This window comes from Petaurus breviceps, unplaced genomic scaffold (assembly GCF_028583685.1).
Source record: "Petaurus breviceps papuanus isolate PSGF00001 unplaced genomic scaffold, PetGlider_PUasm1.0 189, whole genome shotgun sequence".
NCBI classification, from domain to species: domain Eukaryota; kingdom Metazoa; phylum Chordata; class Mammalia; order Diprotodontia; family Petauridae; genus Petaurus; species Petaurus breviceps.
In genome coordinates, this window is record NW_027185809.1 from 45,306,209 (window position 1) to 45,314,932 (window position 8,724).

General features: G+C 37.5%; 1 long non-coding RNA gene across 1 annotated transcript in view; it reads left to right on the forward strand.

Moving 5' to 3' along the window:
• Positions 1–8,724, forward strand: part of LOC138164082 (uncharacterized) — a 75,881-nt gene extending 67,157 nt beyond the window's left edge. Inside the window, exons 2-3 of the long non-coding RNA XR_011168988.1 lie at positions 6,207–6,295; positions 8,317–8,724. This is a non-coding gene — a long non-coding RNA (uncharacterized lncRNA). The remainder of the gene's footprint in view (positions 1–6,206; positions 6,296–8,316) is intronic.

Sequence of the window (8,724 nt, forward strand, 5' to 3'; positions counted from 1 at the left end):
TGAGAGGAGATGGGGAGAGACAGAATGGGGTAAACTATCTCATATAGAAGAGGCAAGGGGAAATGGTTAAAATGGAGGGGAAGAATAGGAAGGCAAAAGGGAATGGGTCAACCTTATTCCCATTGAATTTGGCTTGAGAAGGGAATGAAATACATGCTAAATAGGGTATCTCACTCTCCAGGAGAGTAGGGGGGAAGGAGATGAGAGGGGGGATGATGGTAAGGAGGGTAGGCTTTGGGGGAGGGAAGTTGGGAGCACCCACTTTTGAAAAGGAATGGGATCAAAGTAGAGAATAGAACAAGCAGGAGGTGGGATAGGAGGGGGAAGAAATATAATCAGTCTTTTACAATATATCTGCTATGCTATTGTTTTGCATTAGTCACACATGTGCAACTTATGCTGAACTGCTTATCTTCCCAGTAAGGGTGGGAGACAAGGAAGGAAGGGAATGAATCTGGAATTCAAAGTTTTAAAATCAGACACACACACACACACACACACACACACACATATATATATATTATATGCAGGCACTGGGGCATAGAGATCTACCAGAAAAGTTGAATCAGGAATGGGAGAAAATATGGGAGAGAGTAGATTGGAGGAGGGCATATTCTGTGGGACTGCTATTTTCAGGCGGTGGGTAGGGGAAAAACAGGGAGAAAATTTGTAACTCAAAATCTGGTGGAAATGAATGATGCAAATCAGAAGTTAATAAAGCATTTGAAAAAATATAAAAGAATATTCTGCAAAAAAAAGAAAAATCAAATATTATACAGTGACCAGGCATTGTGCAATTATTGAGAGGCACTGTGTGTGTGTGTTTGTGTTTGTGTGGGAGAGTTGTGGAGAGAATTTTGCTTTTCTCTTAAGAAAGATAAAAATTCAAATCCTAACTCTTTTTTTAAAAGAATATTTTGGTTTTCTCCCCACCAAATACATGTAAAAATGATTTTTAGCATTCTTTTTTTTAAGTTTTAAATTCCAAATTCTATCCTTTCATCCCTCCTTTCACCCTTCCCTGAGATGGTAAGTAATCTGATATAGGTTATAACTGTGTAATCGTGTGAAACGTATTTTCATATTAGTCATTTTGTGGAAGAAAACAAACAAAAACAAATGAAAAAAGCAAAGAAAGTGAATAATAGGATGCTTCCTTCTTTATTCAGAGGCCATCAGTTTTGTTGTTGGTGGTCATTTTTTAATTTATTTTTATTATCATTTTTACCCAGGCAGATAGCATTTTTCTTCAGAAATCCCTTGGGATTGTCTTGGATAAATCGCATTGCTCAAATTCTTACTCTTAAACCTACTAGCTTTGTAACCATAGATAAGTAACTTCAACTTTTTTGAGTCTGTTTCCTCATCTGTATAATGGAAATAATACCTTTGGTAGGCACCTTTTGGTATTGTGAGGTTCAAATGAGGAAATGGATTTAAAGCATTGCGCAAACATTAAAGTGCTCTATAAATGCCATTTCCTAGTGTAATTATTAGTCTACAGCCACCAGGTCTCCAATCTGGTGATGACTTAATTCCCTGAGCCTTGCTCAGGCTACTACATTCTTGCTAGACTCAAGCAGTGTTTATAGAGCAATACGGTGTAATGCTGGTAAATGTTTAATGACTGAACTCTCGGGGTGGGGGGGGGAAGTACACTGATACACTTTTGAGGTTAATTTGCATTATTAATACTTTCTTAAGTATAGGAAGCAAAAAAAAGTTGGATAAATCAACCCCTGATTTTAACCTTCCAGATTCCTGATCCCTTGCATTGAAAATTTAACAGTCTGCTCCCAAAAGCCATTTAGATCTGCTTCCCACATACCCCTGTATATAAAGTACTTTTAAAGTTCATTGGGTGGCCTTCTTCAAGAACTAAGGACAAACAGCAAGGTCAGTTATAATTTTGGTGCAAAAGTTTTTCCTTGAAGGGCATAATTGTTGTTTTATCCAGTGCGAAGCATAGAGAGATCTCTCCAGTTGTGGAACCTAGGAACCCCATTAGTCCCCAACCTTTTTATTTGGCATTTCCCACCTACTGAAATACTACACAGCATTTCTTTATTTGTTCTGTATTCATCATTGCCAACTTTCCATATTATTTTGGTCATTCTTCTCAGTATGTGTTTCCATTAGTACTACCTTCCACTATCAGTCACTAAGTCTGACCTCACTGTTGTATGCCTGTGAAAACTACGACTGCCATGGCAGGAAACTGAGTCACTTCTATTTGAATTTTCTTAGGAAGATTCTGAAGATCACCTGGCAGGATAAGGTACCAGATGTTGAGGTCTTTACTTGACCTAAACTGCCAACCATTCAAACTCTACTTCTGAGAGCACAATTCTGATGGGCTGGCCATATTATTCAAATGAAAAACATATGCTTGCCAAAAAGACTATTCTATGGAGAATTCGCACAGGGCAAGCATTCACATGGTGGTCAGAAGAAGCAATACAAAGACCCTCTCAAGATCTCTCCCAAGAACTTTGTAATTGATTGTTTGACATGGGAGACACTGACTGGAACAGGACCACTCAGCATGGCATGCCCACATCAGAGAAAGTACTGTGTTCTATGAGTGAAGCAGAATTTTAAAAGCTCAAAGGAAACATGGAATATGCAAATTTAGGGTATCTACCCTGAATGTTCAGACAGACTATTTGTGCCCAACCTGTGGTAGAGCATTCTGAGCTAATATTGTTCTGATGAGCCAAAGTCAGACACACTGAAACATAACTTTGGCATAGTGATGTCATTTTGGTCCTCTTTGAGAACCAAGAACAACAACCAACCAACCAAGTCTCCCCTCCTACTTAGAGCTTATACATTTCATGTTTTACTAACATATAACCATCTGTTTCTTATTCACACTGCCTCTGATCCACCTTGTCTGGTTTGCTATTTAAAATGACTTTCCTTGAGGCAGGCACAGTGCATGGAGGTAGACACAGCACATCGAGATAGATGGCTACACCAGCGAGGAGCTGGGATGACACAGGGCAAGCTGAATCACCTAACACAGGGGTGATTCCCAGACCTCTCACCACACGATGGGGGATCTCTAGGAGATGGATAAGAAACAAATGCAGGGTTCATGGCAGTGACAGCAGCTACTTCTGGGGCTATCACCTACCTGAACTTCCAGGAACCAAGATGGTGGAATAAACCCTAATTGCTCTAATCCTCCCCCCTTTGACCTTGAAAAACCAGAGAATATTGCCCCAGTGTAAAATCTTGAAATAGTGGAACCAACTGATGGCTTGGGAGTCCTAGAGGAAGGGCATGGCTGAGGCTGTGCTAAGGAACCCTGGTCTCAACCTGAGTCTAGGCACCCAGAGGCCACAGAACACAAAATCAATATCCAGGCCCCTAGCTCCCAGCATAAGAAGTGTATGTCAGAGCCCTCTGTACTCTTAAGCAGAAATCCACTTTAAAAGTCAGGAAACAGGCAATCAGAATGGGGGAAAACAAATTTGAAAAACAAAGACTTTAGAATCTGATTATGGGGAGTGAGAAGAACCAAATTCAGAAGGGGACAGCATTGACTCTATAACCACATCTGAAGCCTCAAAAAGTAATACGAACAGGTCTCAAGTCCAAAAAGCATTCTTGGAAGAGCTCAAGAAGGACTTTAAAAGCCATATTAGAGAGGCAGAAGATAAATTGACCAATTCTTTTAAAATTACAATTACCAAAATAGAGAAACATTTCACTAAAGAAAACAGCTCCTTAAAAAGAAAAATGTGTGAAATAGAAAAAGAGGTTCAAAATCTAACTGGAGAAAATAAATCCCTAAAAAATAGAATCTGGACATATAGAAAAGGAGCTTCAAAAATTAACTGAGGAAAATATTTGCAAAGAATTAGATCAATCAAATTGAAGCTAGTAACACTATGAGGCATCAAGAATCAGTCAAACAAAACCTAAAGAATGAAAAATTAGAAGAAAATGTAAAATATCTCATTGGAAAAATAACTGACCTGGAGAACAGATTCAGGAGAGATAATCTAAGAATTATTGCTCTACCAGAAAGTCAGGATGAAAAAAAGAAGTCTGGACAACATCTTCCAAGAAATCATCAAGGAAAAGTGTCCTGAGGTCCTAGAACCATAGGGTAACATAGTGATCAAAACAATCCACTTATCAACTCCTGAAAGAGATTCCAAATTGGAAACTCCAAGAAATGTTGTACCCAATTCCAGAATTATCCGGTCAAGGAGAAAATACTGCAAGCAGCCAGAAAGAAATAATTCAAATATCACAGAACTACAGTCAGGATCACACAGGACCTAGCAGCTTCTACACTGAAAGATCAGAGGGATTGGAATATGATATTTTATAAGGCAAAAGAGCTCAGGCTACAGAGAAGGATCTGTCCAAGCAAAACTGAGCATAATTTATCAGGCAAGGAGATGGTCATTTAATGAAATAAAGGACTTCCAGGCTTTCAAGATGAAAAAGTCAGAGTTCAATGGAAAATTTGACCTCCAAATACAAGACTCAAGGGAAACATAGAAAGGTAAACAGGGAAAACACACACACACACACATACACACACACACACACACTTTGTTATTTAATAAGAGCAAACTGTTTACATCCCTATATAGGAAGCTGTTACGTATCAATATTGAGAATTGTACACTTCTGACATTATAAAGGGATATACATAGATAGAGGGTGTGGGTATAAATTAAGTAAAGTTGTGAAAAAAAACTTTATTAAGGAGTGCAAAGGGACTATAAGGAAGAAGAGGAAAGGAAGAGGCAGAAAAGGGTAAATTATGCCACATGAAGGGGCAGAAAAACATATTAAAGTAGAGGGGAAGAAGGGAGAGAGATGAACATTATATGAGTTTCACTCTCAATGTAACCAAGATTAGGAGAAAAGTGGAACATTGGGAAAGAATTTTTACAACCATTGTCTCTGATAAAGGCCTCATTTCTAAAATATACAGAGAAATGAGTCAAATATATAAGGATGCAAGTTATTCTTCAATTGATAAATGGTCAAAGGATATGAACAGACAGTTTTTAGAGGAAAAAAATTAAAGACATCTATAAGCATATGAAAAAATTCTCTAAATCACTGTTGATTAGAGAAATGTAAAACAAAACAACTATGCGGTACCACATATTACCAGTCAGATTGGCTAAGATAACAAAACAGAAACATGATAAATGCTGCAGAGGAGGTAGAAAAATTGGAACACTAATGCATTGTTGGTGATATTGTGAACTGATCCAACCATTCTGGTGAGCAATCTGGAACTATGCCCAAAGGGTTACAAAAAAGTGCATACTCAGGGTGGCTAGGTGGCGCAGTGAATACAGCATCAGTCCTGGATTCAGGAGGACTTGACTTGAAATCTGGCCTTAGACACTTGACACACTAGCCGTGTGACCTTGGGCAAGTCACTTAACCCACATTGCCTTTCCCTCTCTCCTCCAAAAAAACAAACAAACAAAAAAATTGCATACCCCTTGACCCAGCAATACCACTTCTAGGGCTGTATCTCAAAGAAATCACAGAAGTGGGAAAAGGACCTGTCAGTACAAAATATATATATATATATATATATATCAGCTCTTTTTGTAGTGGCAAAGAACTGGAAATCAAGGGGATGCCCCTCAATTGGGGAATGACTAAACAAGTTGCGGTAGTTGAATGTAATGAATACTATTGTGCTATAAGAAATGAGGAACAGACAGACTTCATAATAACCTGGAGAGACTTATATAACCTCATGCTGAGTGAGGAGCATAGAACCAGGAGAACTTTGTACACAATTACAAACACATCATATGTGTGATGACTAACTTGGATAGACTGGGCTCCTCTCAGCAATACAAGTTTAGAAGACAGCTACAAAAGACTAATGGTAAAAAGAGATATTCACATCCAGAGAAAGAACTACAATCTGAATGCAGATTGAAGTGAATTACTTGCTCTACCTTTTGTGTTTTGTTTTATTTTGTCCCATCTTTCTCATTGTTCACTCCATTGGTTATAATCCTTCTTTACAACTTGACTAAGGTTCAGTGTGGGGAGGGGTGAGGGCAGTAAATTTTAAACTCAAGGGATTGTGGAATGTAATGTTGTAAATAAATAAATTTAAATTTTAAAAGTGACCTTCATTATCTTTTCTTGTTATTCTTATTATTCTTTCATTTATTTTATGTTTCTTTTGTTTTTAAAAGGTGGTCAGCTAATGGATAGAAGGTTGGTTTTGAAGGCAGGAAGATGGGGATTCAAGTTCTGATTCTGAAACCTACAAGCTGTGAGACAAGTAAGTCACTTATCCTCTCAGTGTGCTAGCAAGTTGGCTGTTCCTCATACCAGTGCAATCAGATATTCCTATCTTTTCTTTTTTATTAATGAAATCAATGAAATTTTAAAATAGATTTTTAAATGGGATTAGAATCAAATGACTGGATACATATTAAAATTGTCTATCTTCATTTTAACTCATTTTCATCCCCCTTTCTCAGGACTTTAACATACTTTTGAACAACAGATGAAATCCTACCATTTTGTGTTTCTGAAGTTTGCTCAAAACATAAATCATTTTCTCTGAAGTAAAACTGAGGATTCATTTTTGATGAAATGTCTGATTTCCAAAATAAACTAAGCATGTTTTTGTAATGGAAATGCAAATTTAAAGATCTTCCCTGCCCCTAGGCCTTTTGATAGGCTTAAGAGACTCTGAGAACCTTCCTTGATTTGAAAATATACTCTGCCTCCTAATAGGCTGAATGTGGTCACATGGAGCCTGTGGCATGAGGCTTGCTTTTCAGGAATGCCTACACCTTGATGCTGTGTGATTGGGCAGTGGGTGAAGAGGGTGGTTACATTCTTTGACCCAGGAGAAGGCTATATAATCCCTGATGTGAGGCTTTGCTTTGGGGCTCACTTTGAGAAGTGTTCTGTGATTTGATCAGATGAGACTCTGGGAAGCTGTTATTGAGAGCCCTCTGGCTTTGAAAAACCCAGATGTTGATTTGGTATGGATGTAATGGTTGGACAGTTTGGAAACCTGTCTACTTGATCTGTTTCCCTGCCTTGATAATTCTGTCTGTATACTCTGAAGTTCAGGGTGCTGACCTTTTTTCCCTGAACTAGGTAAACAATATATATATATTTGATTGATTAAAGTAAGCTTGTTAACCAATTTTGAGTTGCTTTCCTTTAGCAAAGCAGATTTAAGAACCTGTGTTGGCAGCCACCCTGGGGACACTGGGGTGCTTGCTGCTACAGTTGTTAAACAACTATCCATGACTGGAAGTATATATTATGTTTTTTTCCCCTCCTAAATATGATATGATAAGATATTCTCCATCCCAAACCCTCCCCAATCCCTAGAAGAAGGGGGAAAATAGCTGCAAGCTTATCTTCTGGCAATTTATCACTGAAGGAGTAAAAGGAATCTGTGATTTACTATAATAAGATAAATATCATTCCAAGATTCATGTCTCTTCCTGAAGGAGGATCACTACATAAAAATGTGCATCATTTTGGAAGTATGAGAAACCTCACAGGGTTTCTGTTATCTCCCAACATGAAATTGTAAAACGTGGAGGAGGGGCAAGGAGAAAAGCAAATATTTGGCAAGGATAAGCTGAAATGGGTGGGTACCTTGGGAGATTAGAAGTGTTCCAAAGCTTATTGCTATGTCAGGAATTTTCCTTATCTTTTCTAAACCCTATCTGTTATAAAGAAACAACTTGTACTCATTACTCCCAGAAAGTTGGATTCAGATGCCAAAGCATTTCCAAACATGACTTCACTTTCCATCATCATTGCGGGGGAGAGAGGGGTAAAGCATACACAACAACTATTTTTAGCTATTTAATTTGATGTTACCACTAGAGACACCATGGGCTCTCTGCTTTGCAGATGTTGTTGTAAATGTTCACACACATTACAAAGACAGTAATATGAAGACTAAAGAGCCAGAACATTCATATACCCCATCTAGTTTTCAATCCATTTATTTGTTCTGTTCCTATTGTTCTTGGCTTTTAGTCTCTTAGGTTCTTGAAAGGTTTTCCCCTTAATAAAATGAAAAGATAACAAACTTAAGGAAAATACATCTGTCACTCCCCCAACTCCTTCCCACACACTGAGAATGGTTGTTTGGAAAACAATTACATTGAATTTTCAAATGAGATTTGTATCTGAAACCAAAGTTTTGGCCTTTTTCTCACTTTCTTCCCTGCTATTTTCTTACATTTTTAAAAAAGATTTAAGTGGATTGATTTTTTAAATTCTCATAATTTCACCTACTGTCTTTATTTTTGCCCCCTCCAGAGGGTTATTACATTAGGCAAAAGAAAAGAGAGAAGAGGAAGAAGAAAAAGAAGAAGAAGAAGAAGAAGAAGAAGAAGAAGAAGAAGAAGAAGAAGAAGAAGAAGAAGAAGAAGAAGAAGAAGAAGAAGAAGAAAATCAGCATCATGAATCAATAAACAAAAAAGGGGGAAAATCTAAAAATATATGCTTTATACAACATTTTTGAACATTTGATATCTTCAAAGAGGTATGATAGAGGTGTCTCATCATATTTCTTCTTTCTTTTTAAATTATATTTTGTTTTCAGTTATCAAAAACATGTCCCATTTTCCTTCCCTCCAAGCCCATTCTACCCCTAGTTGAGAATGAAAGAAAAACAGGACTCCTGTTATAAATGTAGAGTCAAACAAATAAAATTTACTTATTATC